At 42.2% G+C, this 27,283-nt stretch overlaps 1 protein-coding gene across 1 annotated transcript in view; it reads right to left on the reverse strand.

Annotated features, from left to right (window-relative positions):
* si:dkey-49n23.1 (semaphorin-3D) overlaps positions 1 to 25,294 on the reverse strand; it is a 138,460-nt gene extending 113,166 nt beyond the window's left edge. The window contains exon 1 of the mRNA XM_049586262.1: positions 25,139 to 25,294. The gene's annotated coding sequence lies outside the window, so the exon portion shown is untranslated. The remainder of the gene's footprint in view (positions 1 to 25,138) is intronic.
* Positions 25,295 to 27,283: the final 1,989 nt, after the last annotated feature.

A 27,283-nucleotide genomic window follows, 5' to 3' on the forward strand; every position in this document is an offset into this window, starting at 1 on the left:
GGGATCAATGTTTGTGTGCTGCTTGGGTGGAGACCTACGGTATCAAGTTGTAACATGTCATTGCATCTTGCCGCTTAAGGGGCTAAAACTAGCAGGTTCCCCCGAGTGTTGTGTTTCCATCAATGCTGATCAGAACCAGAACCAATAAATACCTGTGACTACTGCAGAGTCAGTCGATTGAAACCTTTCCCATTACATTAAAAAGCCAGATGTTGGTGAATGTCAGCAGGTTTTTTTGTGCAGTGGAAAAGGGGTTTAACACTTCAGTGAGGGTTGTAAACTGTGGCTGAAACAAACTCCTGCGCTCAGGCCTCGGGTCGATATTCATCACCTCTCTAACAATAGAGACAGTAATGGAGGAGTCAAGCCTGCACTTTAGATCAAAGGCAGTGAGATGATCAAAGATCAGCTGTTCAAAGATGTGTGTGTGTGTGTGTGTATGTGTGTGTGTGTGTGTCAGGAGGATGGGGTGTGTCTCTGTGCCCTGAAGGACAAATCCACCTCCAAATTAAATCTTAAATCCAGTATTAGCAGTATATCCGGCTCCAGGGGTAAAAAAGCCCTGTTCATTGTTCCCATAGACAGAATAAGGTAACTGGCAGGTCAAGTATTTGGAGCATTTGCACCTACATGAAATTTTCCAGCTGAATCATCATCCCATGTCCAACAAAAAAGAAACCGGGTTCAAACCAAAAGTACAGCACTGAGGGTATTTCCACTGATAACCTGACTGGTGTTTGGTTTGTCTCTGACAACTCTGCTTGAACTGAACTGAACTACTGCAGTAAGTTGTGCCATTCAGCATACTGAATAAAATATAATATAATAATAAACACAATTAGTCAGAAATCAGAGAAAACTCCACAGTCTTAACTGCAGTCTGGAGGGCTGAGCGCTCATGCAGGGCGGCCCAGTATAAACATGTTGAAAATAAAGAGTGAAATCAAACATATTGCAAATATTTCCTCTTGTCTCATGGGGATGATTAAATCCAGCACCGCAGGAACATATCAAACCTACATTCTCTGAGAGTGCTGATAAAATACCACAAGTATTAAATGTAACACACAAATATTTCTGAGCTCTGACTTCCTGGTAGAAGTAATGAACTTCATTAAACATTCACATCATGTTGTAAACATGACAAACTCAGATCAGAGGTTTGATCGTCTGCTGCTGATTGTGAACTCAGACATTAACAATCTTACAGTTTCTGATCAAACTGATTTCTCAAAGCACAGATCAGATTTTGTGCGTACGTGTCAGTGTGTCCATATGCAGCAGATCAGACATACTTAGACCTCTAGAGCAGTGGTTCCCAACTGGTCCAGCCACAGGGTCCAGATTTTTTCTTAGTGATGAGCTCAAGGTCAGAACAGTTTTTTTTTGTTTGTTTGTTTTTTTAGATTATTTTTTTGGGCTTTTTGCCTTTATTATACAGGACAGTGTGAAATGGGGAGACAGAGAGAGTGGGGGGACGACATGAAGCAAAGGGTCGCAAGCCGGAGTCAAACTCGTGACCGCTGCAGCGAGGCATCACCTCTATACATGGGGCACCGACACTATCCACTACGCTACCGACACCACGAGGTCAGAACAGTTTAATATATTCAGCATCTTACTTGCGTTTGACCAGGTCACCAAGCTAGTTTGCTGTCTCTGTCAAGTAGCTGTCCGTTAATCACTCAGTCTACAGCAGGAAACGGCACTTCAAAATAACATTCACCGTTATTCAAAATAAAGTGTATTTTTTTTTTTTACAAATGTGACATGTTCACCAGTAACAAAGTGGACCCGTGACACACTTTTGGACGGTGACCCACCATTTGGGAATCTCTCTTCTGGAGCATAATTCATGTCAGTTTTGTTTTAGTGAGATGCATCATTGCATGAAGTGATCTCTCCTTTCATCCATCATTCGGTTTCATCTTCCTGTCTGCAGTCATTTGTCCTGCACATGTGCACTTGTAAAAAGCCTGTTTGAAACCCAGTTGCTCACATATGTGGCAGAAAAATCAGCTTCTCTCAATGAAATCTACCTGGAAAAATCAGCTTTTTGTAATCCCCTAGCCTGATGATGGAAACCAGGTTTCTTGTTCGTATCATATTTAAGAAATGAGTTTACTGGAGAAAACAAATGATTATTGAACAGCATGTAAACACACTGAGGCCCTGATCACACAGAAAACATTTTAGCAGCTGGAGGCGGCTTTTTGTAATAGTTGTTATTGAGAATGAAGCTTTTTACTCGCTGTTTTTGCTGCTATGCGTCTGCATTTCTGTGCTCTTGGCGGCTGGCATTTTTGCGGGAGCACTCTGAAAAAACGTCTCTTTTTCACATCAGCAACCCTGTTTCCCCAAACTGCACCTCCACTGCCTCACAAGGACAAAATAAAATTTAAAACCCTTAAAACTTTTAAACGGAAATTTAGGTTCTTGTTTTCAAAGCCGAGGGTGAAACCACTTCATCTACAGAGGAGCTGTTGTTACGAGAGTCTTCCCGCAATTAACTGAAGCCTTTCCAGATAACTCTGTTTAGTCATAACTACACCCAGAGGTGCAGTGTGTGTGTGTGTGTGTGTGTGTGTGTGTGTGTGTGGTGCAGAGATTACAATAAATTAAAGGGTGTTATACAGTAATGTCTGTTCTTGTGGTTCATTGTAAAATACTACCCTCTGTGTGTATGTGTGAGAAATACCGGAGATGCTAAGATTAAGATAAATTACATTTTGTCCTCTTCCATCTGTCATTAGGAGACACCGATGTGTGTTTGACTGCAACTGTGAACATGTGTGAGTTTTACGATGAATTTGAAAGCAAACAAAGACAGAACATTGTGTGAATCACCACTGTGGTACCCACACAGAAACACACAAGTAGAATTATCCTGAAGAAGATAAACTGAAGCAGCACAGTGACACCCGATGCAGAACGCCCACCCAAACTGTGAAGGTCTCTTTTAAATGTGTGTGTCTGTGTGTGTTTAGAGGTTACAATTTCCACAACAGACACCTAATTCTTAACAGGTGTGGTTCAAGAGAAATAAAGTGCACTTGAGAGTTTCATCTCCCGAACACATTTGTTTTGTGTGAATGTTGTTTGAGTTCAAATGACAAAGTCAGTCAGTCTTGGAGTAAGGTAAACCTTTAACCCTCTGAGGCCCTGACACACCAAGGTGACAGTCTAATGTTGCTGAATGTTGGGCGGTCAGTGAAGGTCTGACGCCCTAGTTTAAGAGGCAAAGTTGTTTTTCAGCCCATTCAGTATGTTGAATCGGCATCTTCGGTGAGAGAAATCACTCAGTGCACAAAAAGATTAATGAAAGTGAGGACAGCAAACGCACAACTGAAGTGAAGAGGTCCTGTGATCGAAACAAACATTTTTATATTTGAGCTCCTCAGCAGAAACGGTTCATAAATGTATGTGTTAGTGTCTGAGTAGGGTGGGCAGGAGAGGTGGTCAATCGGTCCAACAACCACCAACTTTCACCAGGGAGGCCAGTGTTTGCTTCCTGTAAGATAGTAAAGCCTGTTCTTTTGTCCTAAACCCAACCACATGCATGTGTTGCCTAAACGTAACCATGTGTGTTTGTTACTGGAGGAAAAAACATCAATTGGTGCAACTTGGTGCTTTTATTTTGAAAGAGACTGTATCAAACTGTACATTTCCTGTGAAAACAGAAGTGTATCTTGAAAACAGGCAATGCATGTAACAGGCTCAAGTTGACACGGCGTCCCAGAACGTCAACAACCAACACACCCAGGGTACCCTGGACGTCATATGTGGACGTGGAAAGTCCATGACCAAACGTGGACATGTGACGAGGTCACAGTGAGGATGTGTTGTTAATGTGCTAACTAGCTAACTAGTGTCTTGAATCCGTCCTGTCAGTGTTCCAGTTTCCCCATTTTCAATGACAGTTACAGACTGCCGCCACCTGCTGGTATAGAGATTTATTTCCTCTCACACAAGCGATGAACACAGGTGTTTATTGGCCGCTGGCTGCAGTCTTTAGTGTGTGTTCAGGACATGAGGCGATGCAACAGTCTACCTTAGTTGCTGCTAGTTCTTTAATGTCAGTTTGCTGTGTCTGGGCCTTTACCAAGCAGCAGCCTCTGGGGCTGAAAAATGGAGACAACACTGATGTGCCAAAACCTGCAGTTCCTCTACTGACCACTTGAGGCTGGCTCATAGAGTGAGTCGGTCCCCATAGACTCCATTATTAAAAAGCCCAATTTCTACTGTAAAGTAGAAATAAATAGGGCTGGCGCAAAATAAATTGATCTTCATTTGAATGCCCCGAGATCGAGTCGTAAAATCCGAGATCAATCTTTTTTTCGCCACAGATGAGTGAAGCTTAAACCCCGTTAATCTCACCAATAGTAAATGGACCCCGGCACTAAGTTATTGACTGACAAGTCTGAGAAGCTCCGATGTTACCGGCTCTTTTATCTGTAACTGTACTTTTTTATGTTTAAGTCCCAAAATGCTGAACTCAAAGCTCCAAAACAGGAGTCCACAAACCAATGGGTGACATCACGGTAGCTCTGTCCATTTTTACAGTCTATGGTGGGATCGCAGTGTGGGCAGATGACTGGTGTTTGGCTTCTCCTGTTCCCGCTAGCACCCACAGCTCCCCACCCATCCGCCGGCAGGTCATTGATGACGCAATTTGCATCATGATCCCCACCTCCCTCGGCTGAGGCCACAGATATAATCTAACTCTGTGGGAAACACTGACAGGGGTGTGTTTAATACAATATACTGTAACTTTGTATCTCAAGATCTACTCGGCAAACGCCTGAGAGGGGCGCACACACACACACACACAGAAAAACACAGATACATATACAAAAACACACACACACACACACCCACGCACACACACCCTCCAGCCTCCTGTTCAGCTCCAGCAGTGGGCAGAAGAAACAATGGCCTCCAAAATAAAGCGACAACGACATTGTCCCGCAGTAAGTCAAATAAACTTCTCCCCTGAGGACACGAATAAAAACAAAGCCTTTCATTTTCCTGTGTGTGCGTTAAGATGTACAGTGTGTTTATGCTCTATGTGTGTGCACTGCTCTTTGCCTCTGTCTGTATGTGTGTGTGTGTGTGTGTGTGTGTGTGTGTATCCAAGCCTGCTATTTTCATACTGGAGTAGACCAAACAGAGCCCAGCGGGGAGCAGGCAGTGATGTATAGTGTGTGCACAAGAATCAAGGACAGGACTACAATATTTAGCAGCGTTTGGAAGCTGTAAAATAAGCAAAACCTTGCAGATGAACGTCTGAGTCTAAATATGAATGTGGTGCTGTGTGCACTGTATATGGCAGTGTGTGAGACTGTGTGCCAACTGTGTAACCTCTCTCTGTTTGTCTCTTGTGTTGGAAGCCAAACACACACAGCAAGGTAGAGAATAAATATCACAGGACGTTTTTCAGTCCATTTATCTCAGATCTTGGAGCTAGTTGGTCTCCTCTGGGAGAGTTTTAAATTACAATTGGGCAAATTAATGAAACACATCTGTTAACACATCTGGAAGCTGTGACTGTGGGACTGCGGGTAGTTTTTAGGAATGCAGCGTCATCCTGGCAACCTGTTGTTTCTGCAACAACTTACAACTTGTGTAGCTGCATCCATCTCATCCACACTTTTCTGGCAAAACTATGCAGAAATATGAAACTACATCCACTACTATATCTCAACTGTTTCTCCAACAAACAAAGCCATCAGTGAGCACAACACCAGCCCTACTTCAGTGGGTTAACTGGAGAACTCTGAGATGTGGGCAACAAATCAGAGGGTTAGAACCAGGCGATCTGCAGCACACTGAGCTGGCAAATCTAAAGCCCAGTTCAGACCAAAGATTCACAACCAGACGAGTAGAAACAGGCGACTATTGTCAATGTGCTGTTCTGCAACCTTCTAAAAACCTGCTGGTTCACACCAAGTCACCACCATGAGACGGCGTATCATCTCTAGTCAACAACTCTCTGTGCTTCTGATCTGTAACGTCGACAGGAAGCGACCGCCATGAGACGGCGTATCATCTCTAGTCGACAACTCTCTGTACTTCTGATCTGTAACGCTGACAGGAAGTGACCACCGTGAGACGGCGTATCATCTCTAGTCAATGACTCACTGTGCTTCTGATCTGTAGCGTCGACAGGAAGTGACCGCCATGAGACGGCGTATCATCTGTAGTCAACGACTCTCTGTGCTTCTGATCTGTAACGCTGACAGGAAGTGACCACCATGAGATGGCGTATCATCTCTAGTCGACAACTCTCTGTGCTTCTGATCTGTAACGTCGACAGGAAGTGACCGCCATGAGACAGCGTATCATCTCTAGTCGACAACTCTCTGTGCTTCTGATCTGTAACACTGACAGGAAGTGACCGCCATGAGACGGCATTGTACTAATGTAACGGTTTACTTCATAAGCATTGATACAGTGATGAAAATGACTGCACATACTCACTATAACGTTCACAGTACCTCACAGTGGCCTGTGGGGGAACATTAGCTGTGACCATGTGGAAATTTCACAGTTCAACAAATGTAAAGAGAGCAAATACAAAGTCACAGTTCTTTTCCCCACCAATTTTAAATCCCATTTTGTCTTTGAGCAAGGGTGTGTGTGTGTGTGTGTGTGTGTGTGTGTGTGTGTGTGTGTGTGTGCACGCACTGGGTTGGGGGTCGCTTGGCGCCAGCTCCAAGGTTTGTTCAGATGGTTTCGGAGGGGAAGGAAGCGTTTGACTTGGCAGAAATACTTTATTGTTGCCTCAGTCCTGATAAGAGGTTATTAATTAGGAGGCTAGACAAACAGAATAATACAATAGAGTCTGATAGTGCTGCTGTGCAGGAGGGGGGGGTTGTTTGTGTGCCAACATATACAGACACACAAACAGATGCTCTGTGGATGGCTGTGTGTGTGTGTGTGGCTTTTGTTCTTTGTCCAAAACAATGAGGGCAAATAAAGACAGAAGAGTGATTTTACAAATATGTCCGTGTAAAGCTGCCAGTACATTTCTTCAGAACTGTCCCCACTCCTTTCAGACGTCAGATTAGGAGCGGTTCTGTGTCCGACCATTTCTGTAACTTTCTAAAACTGATAATGCGACGTAAAAATAAAAGTCCTCTTTCCAGCATGTTTGTGTCTATCAGAATATAAAACAAGGGGTGTCCAGACTAATTTATTTTGGAGTTCCAGGTGTGAAACAGCATCACACTGTGTGGGCGGCTTTCTACAGCAAAGGCTGTCTGATTTATCAGCTAAATGAGGAGAACAGCTAACATCTAGTAAGAGAAAGAAAGATACCAGAGGACCATAAACTAACGGAGCACAAAGCTAATATAACATTAGCATGTTAAGTTACCAGTGACCACTCTCTTTTAGCTCTGATTTTGGTCACCACCAATTGCTGAGGGAAATATCTGTTTCTGTCTTTGTTTTAGTCACAAAAACTCTTAGTTATGGAAAAGATCATGTTCTGGCTTAAAAGGTTCTGTGATAATTCTGTGGCTTCATCATCATGAGTGACGCCTTTCACATGCATGTCATTCAACTGTTGATATAATTCACTCATTATTAAATGCCATCGCCAGAAGTACACAGCTAACGTTAGGCTTTAACGGACTACATGACTACTCCACGGTCGCATGACTCTTGACGTCACCGCCACTAAGCTTTCAACTGATTTCGGCCGCTTTCTTTTAAAAACATTGTATAATGGGGAAATCGGACTGTTGAAGCTAAATAAGAAGCTGTAATGGCGGACTGCCAGCACTCTCGCCTGTTCGGGGGTGATGACGTTTAATGTCCCCGACAGGGTTTGTAGTCGTATTGAGCAACTTGTTAGCAACCGCCTTTTTTACGACACGTAAAAGCTTCAACATTCACAAGTAGGGTATTTACTGATGTGTTTTATGTCGTAGAACAAAACCTGAAACTCGTTTAAGCTTTTGTTAACCACAGACCTTATTTGAGGCATTTTACCAAAATCCCATTCAAAAAACGTATTGACTTTTAGACGAGAGAACCGGAAGTGCTAAAAGCGCTAACGGAGTTCTGGGTTTACTGGCACACTCTATTACGGATGCACAATATTGGATTTTTTTGCTGATATCCGAATTTCCGAGATGTAACAACTCATTTGACCGATAACCGATACTAATATTGATATAGATCCACTTTTCCCCCCACCTAATTTTAGTGATCATCAAGTCTCTTCTGTAGTGGAATTAACATCATATTATACATGCATACTCTTATCGTGACGGCCCACCAGCAGACAGAGACATGAAATACTTTTCAGTGTATGTAACATTATTTCATTGTGCAAAATAAGAAAAGCATGTTGGCTGACTCTGATAGTTCATTTTAAAGCAGATATCAGTCGATGCTGGTGACGTGCTGATATTATCATGCATCCCTACTAATTATAGCTCCTGAACCAACTCTGTGTGGTGAATTTGTTTGATCACTTTTCATTTTAAGATTTCAAAACAATCATCTAAGAAAGTTTAAAGGCAGAAAATAAGCATTGAACTTCCAATGGGAAACTTGGCGTAGCTGTTAATTCTTGACACATAGTATAAAAAAACGAAAGGATTGAGTGCAAGAAAAAGATCCACCAAAAACTGAGAAAGACTGAACTATTTGTGAAGATGCTGATAAAAGTAAAGCAACAGATAACAAATGTGCACTGAGTTAATATCTCAGAGAATGACTAATGGCAGCGGGTGGTTATCAGTCTGTTTAATTTGGCAGCACCAAGCCTCCTTTCTAAATACTGATAAGTTGCATATGAACCGAACTCCATTAAAATCACCACAGCTTTAAGATACATTCATCCTGAAGCGTTATCACACTTATAACATACAGTAAGAACCTTATCTCACTCATTTGCTAATATTTCTCAGCTTGACGGGTGTTAAGTTACTTCTGTGCATTAAGAGATGTGTTGTCAGCTAAAGCTTTCATCGAAGGAAACTAGATCAAATTGACTTTTACATCCTCCACCTGTGTTCGTCTTCACTGTTTGGAATCCATCAGGAACTTTAAGCAGATGAAAACAAACATTTTGATTAATATTCGTGAATATTATTTGACTCAGGTCTGGCTGTGAGACAACGTGACTGTCCAATAAAATGTCAACAGACTATTTACGCGAATGAACTCATGTCTAGACTAGAACATGTTGACGTCACTGAATTTCAGGTTTGATAAACTTAACACGATGCAGGCGCTTCTGATGTAGGACAAACTGAAGGAAATGTTAGAAAGAGCGTGAGGCTATTGGAAGTCAGCATTGATCAAAAGACGTATGTGATGCATTATTGGCTTTTTTGGGTTTAACGTAATTTGTACTTGTTGAATTATTAAGAGCTCATTTATACTCCCTTTACATACACAGATACGTCCGTATCTAACACTGAGCATAAATGAGCCCATAATTGTTTTGACATGTTTTCTAGTCCATACCCATTGAGTGCACAGTTGCCCACGTACAGTTTCACATAGTGTGTGTTGTGAATTTGATAGTACGAGTGCTTTATTGAAAGTACAGTAGTACCATTGCCAATAGTGGGATAGTTAGTGGGCTAAAACTGTACATTAGTAGTTGAGGTAAAAACATTGGTCCACAGGGGGAGCCACAGCGATCGGTCCCATTTTAGCCATTTTGAAGCATTTTTCTGTTGTTATAGCGCCACCCAGTTGCCAATTAGAGTTAAATTTCTCCAGTCACCTTGAGGCGTCCTGTTCTACATATCTAACAAGTTTAGTAAAAATCCATATGGCAGTTAGGCCTAGATAAGAAATGAGCTCTCTAGCGCCCCCATTTTGTTTGATGGGGTCAATAATGGAGGGGTCCCCTCAGATTATGTGTGGTCATATGCCTACAAAGTTGCGTGGTGATGGGTGAAACCCTTGAGATGTTCTACACCTTTATGTGATGAGCCACGCCCTCCGCAATATTCATTGCCTTATAGAAGCTCAGTTTTAGGAAGTTTTCCAACTTTTGCCAAGAGGGAACTTTAGATATTGCTCCCTAGATTATGTTCACCCAGTTTCATGCAGATGGCTCAAACTTCCTAGGAAGAGATCCATTTGAAGTGTTTTTCAAAAAATTCAAAATGGCGGAAAATCTATATAAGCGGAGGTTATGGGTTCTTGAGGCAAATGTGTTCCTCGTGAGGAGAGGCATCTCTGTGCAAAGTTTCATGTCTCTACGACATACAGGGCATGAGATATGCCCATTCAAAGTTTGACATTTCAATGGGTTGCTATAGCGCCCCCCTTTGGCCAATTGATGTAATATTGCTTCATTGGCATCCTCCCATGACCCTCTACCACTGTGCCAAATTTCACATGGATTGACCAAGTCAGTGAGGAGAAAAACGTGGAACACACACACACACACACAGAGTTTTCATCATTATATACTAAGATAAGATAACCCTGGGTGGGCTGGATGTTTCACCGAACCTGTTCTGTCATCATAGAACCTATTGGTGTCTATTTATCCAACACGGCCTCACTCTGAAGTCGTGAAAAACCAGCGCATGGTCAGTGACTTACAGTGTTAGACACTGACAAAGAAAGCCATCCTTTCATACTGGCATGATACACAGCCGGTCGCCATTATTGTTTAATGGAAGCATCAAAGCATAACATAAGGTTATAAGGTTAAGGTGGTGTAAGTCCAAGTAGGCCAGGCAGAAAGGGTTGTTGGGTCCAACAACCACTGACTTTCACCCAGGAGGCCAGTGTTTACTTTCCATAACATTGTAGAGCCAAACCCTGTTCCTTTGCCTAAACCAACCATGTGTGTTTGTTGTTGAAGGACAAAAATGTCAATTTGCAGTGTTGTAGTGACGTAGTACTTTTATTTTGAAAGAGACTGTATGCAAACTGTACATTTCCTGTGAAAACAGAAGTGTATTTTGAAAACAGACAATGCATGTAACAGGCTGAAGTTGACACGGTGTCCAACACAACCAACACACCCAGGGTACCTTGGACGTCATATCTTGTCATAGACCAAACGTGACAAGGTCAGAGTGAGAAAGTGTTGATTTATGGGTGTCGTGTCCATTTTCAAACATTTTAACCCTTTTTACAGAGACTGTGCTGTAGAGCTGCTACAAAGTCCCGTCTTTACACTGCCATAGAGCCATGCTGCCAACATGACTGAAACCTTGATTCAAAGCATTGTAGAAATGATGGAGCCTGCAGAGCTGTTGTCATGAAGTACTTCCTATTCTTTAAAAACACAAAACAGTTTGTTTTTCTCAGTCGGTCACCTTGTGGGACCCGACAGCACTTTTTCCCAGGGCCAACATCTCCTCCATTGTTGTCATGCAGGGGCCTCCACTAGAACCAGGCCAGTGACCCACACTGGGTCCTGACCTTCTCTTTAAGGCAGAACATCCTCTGCAGTGACCTGGCTGTCTCACAGGCAGCTGAGACATAAACCCTGTGCTGCTCAGCTGTCACGTCCTCTGGGACAGAGACACTGATGTCAGCCTGACTGGGTGGTCTGCTCTCTGTCTGTGCGTCTGTCTGTCAGTCAGTCAGTGGAAATGCTTTTAATACTGTCTGCTCAACACTTGGTGTTACCCTTGGACTGAAACTTGCTGAAATAATAAAGTTGTACTTGCTCATTTTTTTCTTACTCCGTCTCTGCTTCTGCTTCTGCTGCGAGCAGTTACAGTTATTACATCATAATGTTGGCTGAGACCAATATTAAAAAACTAACAACATGACAGCAAAATGAAATCAGAGCTTTATGTCTTCAGGATCAGTTCATGAACTATCGAAGACTAGTAAAACTTTCAACAGGTCACAGTGCCCAGTGCATTTAACTCACTTAAAAGGTATACGGTGCAGGATTCTGGGTCACTGTTTGTAAAGACGTTCACTAGTGAAGGTGAAAGTGTAAACCCACAACAGATTCACTATAGCTGCAGGGTTGTTTTGCGCTGAGTCTCTTGGATGCATGCTGCTTACAGTCTGACACCTATTTACTACCCTCTTATAAAAGCCCGACCTCACCTGAGCGCTGTGGGGGTACATGCCCATAAACATCCTGAGAAACAAAAACACAGTTAGAGGGCAGAGTCTCTGCAGAACAACACACCGCTGCACAGGGTCATAAGTGATGATGAAGAGGGATTACTCTGGCATGAGGGGATGCTCCGATTTATCAGCTCAACATCGGTATTGGTCGGTATATACATTGTTGGCAGTGAATGAGATGACATTTATAGCAGTGGCTGATGTTTTTCTGTTGTGTCACATCAATTTTGCACATGCTAAAAAGCAGGGCTCGAGACTAATGATGTCCTGTTGTCCCAGGAAAAATAGAAAACTTGTTTGGGATACTGTCAGGATGAACTGACACAGTGAACTCAACATGAACACACCAGAGGTCGCACCGTATTGATTCCCTGAGAATAGTGTGAACAACGAATCCGTGTTGACATCAGCAGGAGGAGAGCTAATTACCGTTTGCTGTAATCAGCAGGTGGTTGAAGCTAACTGCTGACGGAGGTTGCACTGAGTTACATTATGAGGCGTTCAAGGTCTATTCAGGAAAAATGAGTATTACACGAAAGCAAATCATTACCATAGACTGTATACAAAGATGGACGTAGTCACCGTGACGTCACCCATTGGTTTCTGAGAAGCAGGTTTGAAGCTCAAAGTAGGCGGCTCTGGCCGTCGCCATCTTGACAGTGCCTGACTCTGCCCAACTCCTGGCCAATCAAAAATGGGCAAAGAGGCGGGCCAAATGAAGCCTGGTTGCTTAAACACGCCCACCTCGCTCGAAGCTGCTAAGTTCACTAAGGTTAACAAGCTATGCTACTTTGGCTAGCCCTGTGGTGTTGGCTGCTCCCGCTTGGTGCCAGCTCCCTCACGAAACAAAATACCCAAAAGGCACAAACACGGCTGAGAGATCAGGTTCAATGACTTGCGAATTAGCTGAGATGATGCCTAGCAGACAGCCAGCGGCTAGTTAGACACCCGTAATGGCGCCACCTGTCACCCAAAGTGACCACGCCCTTAATTATGTGCATCTTTAAGCCTTAATAAAATTTAAACGGATGAGTTATAAAAAAAAAAAAAAATCAGCCCCCATACAGTTGTCATAAAAGGGGAAATTAGCTGTAGAGAGCAAAACCATGTTTTGCACCAGGCTGTAAACATGTTTATTTCTGCTGTAAAGTTGAGCATTTTAACATGGGGGTCTGTGGGGATTGACTCGCTTTTGGAGCCAGCCTCAAGTGGCCATTCAATGAACTGCAGTTTTTGGCAATTCCACATTGGCTTCACTCGTCATCCCCGGAGGTTGCCGCTTGATCATATCATTCTCATGATGTGTTCAAATGTAATCTTGTAAAATGTTTTTGGTTAGAAACTTGAGTAAGTCTGTTTGAAGGAGAAACTTTTCACAGCAATGTAAAGTAGACATAAGAGAGGGAATTATGATATATTAAATACAGTAAAAAGGGTTTTGAAGCAGCAATTTAAAAAAATATTTTGATCTAAAAAGAAGATTATGTTAAAGGTTGCTGCATAAATGTAAATGACTGAATTTATGCTCATTGAAAGGTAGTGAAATGAAGGTCTGACTGATTTTAATACTCCTCCTCATTTTTTATAATGAAGATTATTTTGTTTTCCTGGTACAATAGGGGGAATAAATACCACCAACAAAGCAAAATGAACAACATCAACAGAAATGCACTGGTATCAGCTGTCAGTCCAGAACAATCAGGTGCAACTCTGGAGTCTATACACTGCTATTTAGAAATCCTGCACAGTATATCTTTAGGGTTACAGGAGTAGTTTGACAGCTTGGTCGATGTGTTTACAGAGTATTTGTGTCGACACAAACACAATAAACATGATAATTATTATTAGAGTTACTGCTTTGCTGAGTTCGATACCTTTGAAACGAGCTGGACGAGCCATTTTGCCTTGTTTCCAGTCTTTGTGCTAGGCTAAGCTAACTGGCTGCAGCTTCACGTTGAACAAACAGATATGAGAGTCATCAATCTTCTCATCTAACTTTGTGACGGAGGGCAAAGAAAGGAAAAATCACCAGAGTGAATTCCGTTGACTAAAAAATGTATCTTAATGACTTTTAAACTTTTTTCTGTCATTTGCACATTTGACTTTTCTCTCTACACATCTGCCATACGATCTCTTCTTCCCTCTGTGTGACTTTAGTTCATGAAACTGTCAAACCCCAGAATACAGACACTGCACAGGAGATCATGACCCTATGAAGACGAGACAGGTAAAACTACATGATACAGACGAATGCAACATGTTACACATCAGGCAGAAATGCTCTCTCTTCTTTCTCACGTCTTTCGCTCTCTGTTTCTTTCACACACACAAACACACACTCAGGAAACAGCACAAGAGGAAGGAAAAACAACAAAACACACATAGAGCATCCTAATGACCATTAACCACAATAGGACCATTTTACGCCTGTGAATGCACATCGCCTGGAGGACACACACTCTCACACACACTCTCACACACACTCTCACACAGCAGCCCAGCCCTGGCCTGTGGGAGTGGACTGACAGTAAGTGTAGTGAGTGTTGAGGTGGGCTGGAAGAATAACATTAAATCTTAACATGAGCTAATGAATTCACTGTCTCGCTCTTGCTGTGTGTGTCTCTTTCTTCGGGGGGTGTGTTGTGTGTTTTGTGTCCTTTGTGGTAAAGGCACTGAAGCATTAAGAGGTGGGGAAATTCTCAAACTCAGAAAGGTGTGTGTGTGTGTGTGTGTGTGTGTGTGCAGCTCTCTAAACACGAGAGGGTCCCAGAGCCGGATAACTGTGGGTTGGAGGAAGAAGAAGAAAGTATTTATTCTATCATACTTGAGGCTTTCACGGAGGATGAAGAGGATGTTATTCTGGGCTCTTCATCAGTGTGGTGTGTCTGCATATTTTGTGTGTGTGTGTGTGTGTATGTGTTTAGCTGTGGTTTCAGGACATATGGCCTTTTAATCATGGCTTTGAATGTTTTATTTTGTGATGTTAACCCTGGGATCAGCCTCAATAGGCAACAACAGGATTATGAAATTCTGAGAAACTCTGAAAACGTTACCTGCTAGCATTCACTCAGGAGCCACAAGGTAAAGGGCGGGGACGTCTCCGCCAATTCAGATGACTACTGGGTGGCTGGTGGAATTAATTTGTGACTCTACAGCTTGACTTCAAGCTGGGAAAAATCAGTGAGGGGGCAACAGAGGAGCTGCTCCCTCTCCCTCATCAGCTCCTTCTGTGCCGTCACTGAGCAAAACACTTAGTCTTAAATTTCCCCAGCGGAGCTACAAAACACTGGAGCGATGCAGGGCTGCTGCGTGCAGGAGTAACTGCAGGGAGGAGAGTAAATGTCACGCAGAGGGCTGGTGAAAAAGAGCATCTGTGCGCATTAATTTTCCCAGGATAAATACTCTGTAGGTTCAGTTGTAAAGAATGTACTTCAAAAACAAATGTTTGGGGAACATTTCTGTGTTAATTTGTCCATTAGAGAGTGTGTAAATTATATGGAACAAAAATGTAAACCCAACATCTTTGATTGTGCTCCCAGTTTTCACAAAAGACTAAGAACTTTCCTGTCGACCAACAGTCCTCATCAGGGTCCATCAGTGGACCAACAGTCCTCATCAGGGTCCATCAGTGGACCAGCAGTCCTCATCAGGGTCCATCAGTGGACCAACAGTCCTCATCAGGGTCCATCAGTGGACTAGTCTCCTGCATGTTTCTGATATTGCTGTAATGATGAAATGATATATTTTGAGTTGAAGGTGTGAGAAAGAATAGTATCAGTAACATTGTTAACACTGTGCTACATTACAGAGAAATACAAACCGTACTAATGAACCTTCATTAATATAGGCCTATATTTTATCTCCAAGTGCACGTCACACACTGAGCGAGCCGCCTGTTAATGACGCTGTGGGCTAATGGGCATGTAGCTACTTCCATGTTTCACATGATACGTCATGTTTGTAGTCGACCAATGAAGATGAGTTTACATATCACCTTGGGTTCGTCCTTCACCTTCTCAAAATGATCCCACACTTTGGATTTCCTGCCCGACATGTTATTAACTAGCCTGTGGAATAACCGCAGGTACCAGCCCTGGAGATTAACCTGACTCCTGTCTGACTGCTGAGCGTGGACACTTCCTGTGTCTGTCCTTTCAAAGTAAAGTTGACAAGGTGCAGCTCCTGATAGAGTTTCACTTTAGTTTTTTTGTTTTGTTTTTTTCTGACCGATGAAATCTTGACTAATGACCTTTCTAGTGGACTAAAGTTTGGTGGACCATAAGGGGGCAGCCCTACACTCAATGGATATATTTCTTTCAAAACTTGTTAAATAAAAAGGAATCACCCATGATCCAAACCAATAATGACAAATACATTGTTAGATGTTTAAATATCTATGACATGAAAAGGGAAACACCCAAGACGCTACACCTCCTATAGTGATGACTCGCAATCATAACCCAATCAAGGCACCTTAAGGAATTATTCTAATTTTGCTTTGGGAATAATCATAACTGAGAGTCATAGCTTCTCAAACTATAAATCCATATCAGAAATGGACTGACATAATTTAATTTAATGGGCGTGGGGCTGTTTAATAAACGTGGTGGGAAGTCTGATTTCATTCATGAGCAGCGACAGAGTGACATTAGGTTGGTGTGTGTGTGTGTGTGTGTGTGTGTGTGCAGCTGGATCAGGGTGTAACACCTGGCTTCATATTGTTTTATCATCAATCTAGTTCCCAAATGACAGATATACATTACATATATAACAGCCAGTTATATAGTGTCGGTATCTGTGGGAATCACGCCACCAAGACTCAGTGTGAGTGTGTGTGTGTGTGTGTGTGTGTGTGTTTGAGGCATGAACTCAGATTATTAATTACTGTAATGAATAATAACTGTGGAAATCAGGTGAGTAGAAATTAGCTGATGTTTTCAGTTCAGGACCCAACGTCTGATGAAATCCAGTGTTTAAGTGTTCTTGTTTTAGATTTTTTTTTCCTTTAGGTGAGATGTATTTATGCATCTGAATGTTTTTATTTTCAGGAAACGTTTACTTGTCAATCATAGAGTTACTTGTATGGATCAATAACCCAAACAAAGCCCCCCCCCCCCCCACACACACACACACAGTATATTACAGTAAATCTATTCTATGAGGTAATAAAAACCTTATTTATTACATCTTTAAGTTATCCCAAGAATCTGTGAGGGAATTTCCTTCAACATTTATCACCACTCTGATGTCTTGCGTCCAGTTTCCCCACGCTAATGTAAACTCGCCCACTGAGGATATAAAAAGTTTATAGGTGACTTTGTGAAATCGGCCACGTCCCCTCTACTGGCTCGACGCTCGCTGTCAGCTCCTCCATTAACCGTGATGTAAAGTCTCATTGTGCGTCTGTCCCTCTGCAGCCTCAGAGAGCCCAGAAGTCTTCAGTCACTCTAACAGCCACCATTAGTGTTTATCATGCAGCGGGGACGCACGGACGCGATGAGATGTTTATGAACTGAGGGGGTTAAAGGTCAAATAAAAGCTTCACAGAGATTTGTGTTTTGTTTTCACACAACTGCAGTTACAAATTAGAGAGTCCGCCCGGGCCAATCCAAGCACACACACACACACACACACACACACACACACACACACACACACACAAATTCACATGCTACTTCCTTTTGCTTTATCGTTCCCTCAAACACACAGAAATTAGTCAGTCTGGAGCTGAAACAAGTAGCTGATAAACCCATAAGGTGATTAACAGTAAATTTTAATATCTTTTAATAATTGTTTCAGTTGTTCTTTAAGCAAAAATGTGCTCGTCTCAACACTTATACCAACTGTAAGGACTGCTGCTGGTCTCTGTCACATATATCTGTACACTGAATATTTTTGAGTTTTTGATTGCTGACTGTAAAAAAAAAAAAAAAAATACTATTTAAAAATGTCATCTTGGGAAATTATAACAGGCATTCCTTCTGACAGTTAATAAACTCAACAACCGAAGATAATCAGCAGATTCATCGATAGGAAAGTGTTCAGTTGGTTGACGAACAGAAAATTATCCATCCATTTTCATCCACTTGTCTAAGGCCGGGTCGCGGGGGCAGCAGGCTGAGCAAAGCACCCCAGACGTCCCTCTCCCCAGCGACACCTCCCAGCTCCTCCTGGAGGACCCCGAGGTGTTCCCAGACCAGATGAGAAATATAATCCCTCCAGTGTGTTCTGGGTCTGCCCCGGGGCCTCCTACCAGCTGGACGTGCCTGGAACACCTCTAACAGGAGGCGCCCAGGAGGATCCTGATCAGATGTTGAACCACCTCAACTGACCTCTTTCTACGCAAAGGAGAAGCGGCTCTACTCCGAGCTCCCTCCAGCTCACCCCATCTCAAAGGCTGAGCCCAGACACCCCACGGAGGAAACTCATTTCAGCTGCTTGCATCAAAGATCTCATTCTTTCGGTCACTAGAGACGTAGATGGACCAGTAAATCGGAAAATTTTCCTTAACATAAAAAAATAACTGATTAATTCAGAGGAGGTTTAAGGAAAAATGCAAAATGTTCTTCTCAAGCGTGCAGATTTGCTCCTTTTCTCTGTTTTATAACATTCTACGTTGAATATTTTGAATTTTGGACTTTTGGTCGGGCAAAACAAGTTATCAAAAGATGTCACCTTGGGATTCTTGGACACCTAAAAAATGAGCTTTTCACTGTGTCTCTGTGCCTGTGTGTAAATAAGAAGCACAACGCTCTGCTTGTTTCATGAATGCACATATTATTCTCAAAAATGCTCTCAATGGAAAGAAAAGAACCTGACAAGCCAGAGACTGATTTATTGCTTCTACCAAAATAAAAAATGTTGATGTGAATATTTTTTGCCTCAGGGAGCCTGAAGCTTCTTACTGTCCCACTGCCAGGGCAGCAACACATGGAGAGGTCGAACCCTGAATGAAACAGAATGGGAAACAGACCTGCTTTCAAATGAACAAACAACCTGTATGAAAGAGAAAAGACACGCCTTCCATCCACGGAGAATAAGAAGCACATTTCAGAGATGCGTTTGGGAAACGGAATATAGGATCAAACTGAGGAAGAACAACAGCTTCTGGACCGACTGCAGGAAATATATCGTGCTGTGCAAAATACACGCTCATGTCAAGAGGTTAGAAAAACTTTCTTCTGACGGGTCACAGGTTCAGTCTCACACCAGCCAACCTGTCTGTCAACCAACATGAGTCCTGTCAGAAAGGCTCTGGAGATGCACAACGCTGAGTCGACCTGCGAGAGTTTGAAACTGTGTTCAGACCGAAAAACAACAATGTGCATACACACAGATACAGATGCAGAATGCGCTCGAGGCAGTGGCCACGTCTGCTCGATTCCAACTCGTACAGAGACGAGAGACAAATCAGAGAGGTCTGGAGGATCGTATTCGTGCTCATAGAGCGAGGAGGAAATCTGCTTCATGTTTAGTTAGAATGCATCTCGAGACATCACGGGAACAAGAGGATGAAGAGAGAGCCTCACATGCAAACGCTAACGTTAACACCGAGGCCAACAAACAGCATCTGAGCTGTCCAAAAAGCGCCTCTGTACTTTGATTTAGATACACAGCACGACAACAACAACATTGTTTTTTTATGTCATGAAGTGTGTGTGAGTGAATTTATTCCTTTTCACATGTTGCACTTTTAAGTCTTGTCTGAAAAGTAGCCCCCAAACTTTAGACATCACAAAGAGACGGGACTTCCCAGACAAGACGTGCACTGATAAGGATCGAGGCAGCTGTTGCGTGTGACGTGTTCATCTGGCCAAGTGAGTAATGTGTGAGCTTCCAACAATATCAAGTCTCAGAAGAAAAACACTCATTAGTCTTGTCAATCAGATTTCATCACAACATCAAACCATCCCTGTGGTTCTTTTGGCATCTTCTTATTCAACTGTTTCACATGCTTGGACGGTGTCAGGGTATTACCGTCTACTGGGGTATTTAGAAATCCCACAAGTATGATTTTCAAGATCGTCAAAAATACACATGCTCCTCTTTCTGTTACGCTAATATGGAGAGGTGATGTACTGGGGTACACAGCACACGCCACCAGGGGACAGTCTCTACTGGTGTAACTGGCAGCTGAGCTGAGAAAGATGACGACTGCCAGTGGCGAGGATAACGTTACAGGACTCTGCCTCTTGCAGTATTCCCACGTATAACTTTGGGTGTTTTCACACCTGTAGTTGGGTTCATTTGGCCAAGACGAGTAAACAAGAAGTTCTGTGGACTGACAGGTAGAGATGTACCGATACCACTTTTTCCTTCCCAATACCAATTCCGATCCCTTAAGCTCAAGTATCTGCTGATACCGAGTACCGATCCAATACCAGCACATAAAATAAAAATGGAGGGGATATGAATTGTTGTATGTCTCAACTCCTAAAGCTCTATGTAAAATATTAAGAAATAAATGCATAGTAGTAGAATGAATGCCATAAATCTTTTTTTATTATTATTATTATCCAGTGTTGACACAGATCAAGACACAGGTTAAAGTGCAGCCACACAATTTGGTAAAAAAGACATTTTAAAAGCTACAGTAGAATGCTTTTTAAACTCTGCTCCGTTTCCCTTTCGTTTGCCTGTAGCGCGCGTATTCGTAATGACGTGGGGCATTACGTGGTATCGGACTGGTCATAGGCTGTACTCGCTGATACCCGATACCACATTTTAGGCAGTATCGGTATCGGTACAACTCTACTGACAGGTAACTGGTTGATTGGACAGTATTTGTATTTGTCATCCTGCATCACAGGCGTCAGCTAATGCTTCTCAAGTGTTTTTATGTCTGTTCTTTGGTTTCACAAAGAGCTCACAGAGAAATTGCATGCATTATTAGGAGGCTATATCAATGTCACGTCATGAATGACTAACACGGAGACAGGATGAAAAGAAAGCGCCTTGTCGGGTAATGACTCAGGGCTTAATACCTTTGGATCACTGTCACACACTTTAATGGACTTAATGAACAGACAGAGTACACAGAGTCGAATACAGCGATGGCAGTTTTAACAGCTTCAAACTGTTGGTGAGTTGGTTTGTGTACAACACACAGAGCCGTCTGTAAAGAGGCCGTGTGTCACAAACTGCAGTAAAACCCCAAATGACACACATGTTCTGGATGTGCTGTAAACACGTCCAAAGAATGCTCCTAGACCTGAATAATACCGGCATGAAATCACAATGTGAAACTGTCATCTAACTTTAGTCTCTATGGTTGCTATAATGTACACTGACAAGATCTTGTTTTGTAATTCCCCTACGTGGCGAGGCCAAAACGTTCACTCAAAAACCCCAGTAAAACCTGAAGGCTGTCGAGTCACTGAGACAAAAACCCAATCAGAATGAAAGTGATGCAGGTCTTAAGTGCCGCAGCTTTGAACTTCACTTCTCTTTGGCCAGCAGCCATCAGATAAGACTTTTAATCTGGAGTCTTTGTTGATTCTAGTCTCAGAGCGATGTGCCTGCTCGGCTCGATTCGGCTTCTAAAAACACGAGCAGAGAGCCTGCTGCGTGCGGGGCGATCTCTATCTGTGTCCCTGCGTCTGATGGCCAAAGCCTCCTTTCTGTCACTTCTCATTTACGACTGTGTGACTGCTTTTTGTTTCGTTCTCAGTCAAGTGCTGACTTCCACTGGGCTCCTCACCTCCTGTTGGGGCTTAGATTTCCCTCATTTTTACACACTTGACTCAGCAGCTGGTGTAACAGCCCTCTCCACTGGAGGACTCTGACTGAGAGGGAGTCAAGTAGCTCAGATAGGCTCCTTCAGCTCTCAGTGGGTACACAGATACAGGAGCTTCAACAGGATCCTAGATTCAGTTCAGTACTTTACTTTTTCACCACAAATTAAGCTTCATTTTTTGGTAAATCTAAGTTACATACTCGGTCCAGGGACAGAAGAAGTGTTCAGAGCCTTAACTTTAGTAAAAGTAGTAATATGATAACGTAAAACGAGTTCTCTTCTTTGTTTTCTGTTTGTTTTTTCTGTTTTCGACTGAGAGATCTGAAGCTGCTTTTCGACTCCGGAAAATGATAACAGGTATTTTTCACTGTTTTGCGACATTTTATGGACGAAACACTTTAAGTAACATCGTGTTCAGGACAGTTTTTGACCAGGAGCTGAATTATCCACAGAGGTCTCTCCCTCTCTGAACCTGTTAATGTAAACCAGTAAAATCACTGAATGAAGTAGTTTCAGGTTAAAAATCAGCATTTCTCCGTCACTGCTTGGCACAACAGGGGCTGGAGCCGAGCTAGTTAGCAGTCGTAACTAAAAGATATAAAAAGTGTATTGTAAAAATTTGGCTTAAAACTGGATAAAAAGTCAATTTATGACATGTTTTTGCAGACAACAAAAACCCTGACGCATGCAGACCGGGGATATGAGGCCAGTGACTGGTGGCAGTGACCGAATGACATGGACTGTGTCCTCGTTTAAAATCAACTCTCGTCTCTCACTCTGAAGTCATCAAAAGCCTGCGCTTGGTAAGTGACTTCCTGTGTCAGACACTGACGACAAAAGCCGTCCTTTCATGTCAGCATGACATGTGACCGGCTGCCATTTAGGGCTGTACCCAGATATTGAGTTTGTTATGAAAATTCTCCTACTGTTTGTCTGTTTTTTGTGACACTTCTTGATGTGAACACATTTTAGACATTTTAGGTAAGACATTAACTTTGCCTGACACCCACTATTGTATTTGTGAAACATTTATTATTTATGAATGTTTAGCCTCTGTAGGATAGTTTATTTACTTTTATTTATTTATTTATTTTTTACATATTTTTTTGGTGCTAAATGTACCATTTTATTGCCAGCAACCAGTTACTTGCAGAGGCTTCCTACAACTTGTTTCAACGGTTCCGATTTAATCAGAAGACAAATTAAACAGGATCTCTAGCCAATGTGAAAATCAAAAGAAAGCATAGAATAATGTACTGAAGGAGACTGTTGTGCCATCACATTTTTTTGTGGTTTGAGACCAAAGATCTGGTCGCCGCTGTGCAAAACTCCGCAATATAATTAGGTCCGAAAAAAAACCCGGAGGAGTGCTTCACAAGGAGTCTTTGAAAGGAGCCGAGCTTGGCGTAAAACCAGAGAGAGCAGGCAGCACGGCCACAGCCGACAGAGGCCGGTGTTCCCGAAAGATTGTAAAGCAAATGTCCTGATCTAGAGCCAGTGTTTGGTTTGTCTGTTCTGGGCTACTGTAGAAACATGGTGGTGCAACTTCTCCGTAATCGAGGTCCTGCTACCTATGCAGATATAAACGACTCATTCTAAGGTAACGAAAACACAATGATTCTTATTTTCAGGCGATTAAACACTAAAGAAGACATACTTTACTCCTTCTGATTTACAGGTTTCCACATCTATGGGAGAAGTTTTTCACGTCTTATAAGAAATTTAAACTAAATATCGTAGACAGTACATATTTCCCTCTGCAGTGTGATGAAGCAGAAGCATAAAGCAGCACACATTAAAGTACTAAAGTGAAGTACAACTACTGCAGTAAATGTACACACACACACACACACACACACACACACACACATCCTACAGGTGGCTGTGTATCAGTCACTCCATTATCATCACAGGAGCAGCACTACCGTTTAAGGAGACACAATGCAGCCAGGAAAACAACAATCTCAACACACACACACACACACACACACACACACACACACACACAGGGCAGGAAACAGCAGTCCCACTCACAGATTGTACAGCAGAGGGGGGTTGAACTCCATAACAGGAAAGGCCGGGACAATTGGGGGACGTTTGCTCCCAGCAGAGACACTGACAGGCAGACAGGGACGCTGTCTTCAGGTTTATTTGGAGGCGAGGGACAGCTCAGCCTTCCCTCTGTTCACCTGAGGACACTTTTCTTTGACTGGACTCATCATTCACTTTCACCGGCTCACAGATCGTGAAGCAAAGGATGCTTTCTGAAAATGTTTGTACCAATAGCTCCCGTATGTCGTGACCACTGTTCTCAGTGATACATAAACTCTTGCAAAAACTCCTGGAAACTTCTAATGACCAAGAACCCTGGAAACATGTTTAATGACCACAAAACACCTGCAAAAACTACTGGAGCTCCATTAATACTCCCAAAAGACTGCACAGAACCCCCTGGAACCTTTAAATGACCAAATTCATGCCAAAAAACCCTGTTAATAACTTCAAAAAGTCTTTCAGTGACTCAGGAATCTTTACAATGACCACAACATCTGCTACAAGCACCTTGAAAGCTTCTCAGTGACCACCAGAACCTCTACACGGAGTCCCGTGACATCCTCAGTGACTCCTTAACTTTTGCAAAACCCCCTGGAAATGTTTAATGACAACCAAAACCTCGACAAGAGCCCCTGAAACATGTCAAACAACTACCAAAAACACCTACAACAACTACTGGAACTCCATCAATGATCCCAAAAGACTGCATAAAACCCAGTGGAAGCTTTAAATGACCAAAAGTCCTTCAAAAAAACTGGTTACGAATGTCGACAAACCCTTCAATGACCACAAAATCTGCTTCATGGACCCTGGAGACTCCTCAGTGACACACACAGCAGGATGAGTTTTCTTTTCACATGTTTTAATAATTTCAAGTTAAAATGAGTTTAATTTAAATGTGAGACCAGTTTGATGCTCAAAGTGAGTTTATCATGAAGGATGTGATCAGCTGTTGCTTCACACTGACTTTAATGCTCAGCTTGGTGAAAATCAATCAGCAGGTGTGAGTGATCTGAGTGAAATTAAATTAGATTTTAGAGCTGCTTTTGAACACCAAGCTCATCAGTGCAGAGAATAATAAAGCCTGAAACAGTCCACAACACTTCAGTCCCCAAACTTTCAGCCACACTGATGAACTCAAACCAAAGTACTGAACTTTCTCTCCCAGCCACAGTCTCATTCATCCGGCAGCAGTGCGCGGCAGCAGCGCATCACGCGGCGCCTCCACACAAACCTTTCACAATAAAACTTTGTGAAACTCACCGAGCAGAAGTTTGAGTCTGGATCTTGTGGGTCTCTCAGTTATTCCACTTCAGCTGATAAAGCAGGACGGATCGTGGCCGTGATGGCGCAGTGTCGGCTCACCTGCTGGCTCCACGCGTTATAAACAAAGTGGACACATGTGGGCTGAGCTGAGACACTCCTGCTGAGACACTCCCGCAGCCTCCTCCCGCAGCCTCCTCCTGCAGCCTCCTGCGGTCACACCGTCCCTCCGCTGCCTGCTGATGCCTTCACGGACCGCTCGGAAGATTTCACTGAAGGGTGGTTTGAGATCTGACCACAGTGCTGAGTAACACTCTGGTCTATGGAGGTTCAAGAGTGACTTTATTAAAATGATATTGTTGTAATTCCACAACTGCGTTTAACTCTCCACACATGCAGGGTAACTCCCTGCTGACCAATATATGGCACTAAATCTCCTCTCAGCATGTATTACTGGCTGTGCTGTAGTGAATTAAATATTAATTTGAACTGTTGCCTTCTTGAGATTTATTCAGCACAGGTGGCATTACAGGACCTGCAGTTTTTGGCACCGTGTTGGCTTCATTTTTCAGCGCCGGAAGATGACGCTCAAATGAAAGCAGCATAAATAAATAATATAGTCATTTATGTTTATGCCTCTATCTTTTATACCTAATGAATATAATGCAGCTCAAAGGGATTTACATCAGAATGTACAAAGCTGAAGTTAACTTCCGATTCGGCACTTAAGGAGAAAGTTAAGGGGAAATTGACTTAATGTGCAGTGCGACTGTTTGTTTTTTTGTGATACTTCTTGATGTGAAAACATTTTAGACATTTTAGGTAAGACATTAACTTTGCCTGACACCCACTATTGTATTTATGAAACATTTATTATTTATGAATGTTTAGCCTCTGTAGGATAATCCAGTCCAGATTTGAGAAGTCTAGGTACAGTGGTTTTTGATCTGGACCTGGTCTAATGAGGTCTAAAACAAAAACGGTGAAATCTCCCCTTTAGCATTTTCACAAATAAAATAAACGTTTCACAAATACAATAGTGGGTGTCAGGCAAAGTTAATATCTTACCTAAAATGTCTAAAATGTTTTCACATCAAGACGTGTCACAAAAAACACAATCAGTGGACAAACAGTCGCACTGCATGTTAAGTTAATTTCCCTTTAACTTTCTCTTTAAGTGCAGAATCGGAAGCTAACTTCAGCGTCATTCAGAATGTTGGCTATATGTCAAAAAAGAACATGTAAAGAATTAAGATACAAGGTTGCAATAAAGGATTAAAATACAAAAACAGTATTGAACAAAATGAATAAAATTTAAAATAAGATTCACATTAATAAAATACACTTTTAGAGAAATTCAGTAAAAGCAGCTTTTACTTCATCAAAAAGAGCAACAAAATGTACAATTTCATATAAAAGTGTCTGAAAATGTGAAGTTGTGAAACACTGAAAGTCAGACAGAAAATAACTATGAGAAGGTAAAAACATAGAAAACAATTTATTGCACATCACGTCCCTGTTGGCCTTCATGTCCTTTACTTAAATAAACTGTAACAAGGTAAAGAAATTTATTTAAGTCCCAAATTTACAATGTCGTGCAAAAGTGGACGCATCTTAATCGAAATCTGTTTCCATACTAAAAGCAGAAATACTCATCATGCAGAGCGCCCTCTCTCAGAGGCTAGAACTTGTTGATACACAAGACACATTTAATGTTGATGGTCCAGCATGTAAAAGTCAATCAGCAAAGAAACCGTTAATGAAATAGGCTGTAGGTCAGAGTCAGTGAAATGTATTGGAATTAAAGTAGAAAGCAAAATATTAAAATACTGTCATCGAGTGTAAAAGTTAAAAAGCATTACTAGCTGAGATCATGTTCATGTGTCTCCTTTAAATGATACTTCAGAGGTCAGTTTCAGTCTGTGTTCACAGAATTACTTGAGATTTTTCTTTGCTGTTTGTGTTGTGCAAGAATGTTTTTTTTGTTGTTGTTTACTTTAACAACTGGCATTAATTGTGTGTGATTTTTCTCCAGCTCCCCAGAATGAAACAAACAAGTCGCAGCTCTGTTCTGTGATGGAAACTTCAGGGCTTTTACTGTTAAACAAGTTAGAAGTTAGAGTTTTTCCTTCACTAAATCTTTGG

The sequence above is a fragment of the Epinephelus fuscoguttatus genome, linkage group LG1 (assembly GCF_011397635.1).
Source record: "Epinephelus fuscoguttatus linkage group LG1, E.fuscoguttatus.final_Chr_v1".
Lineage (NCBI taxonomy): Eukaryota > Metazoa > Chordata > Actinopteri > Perciformes > Serranidae > Epinephelus > Epinephelus fuscoguttatus.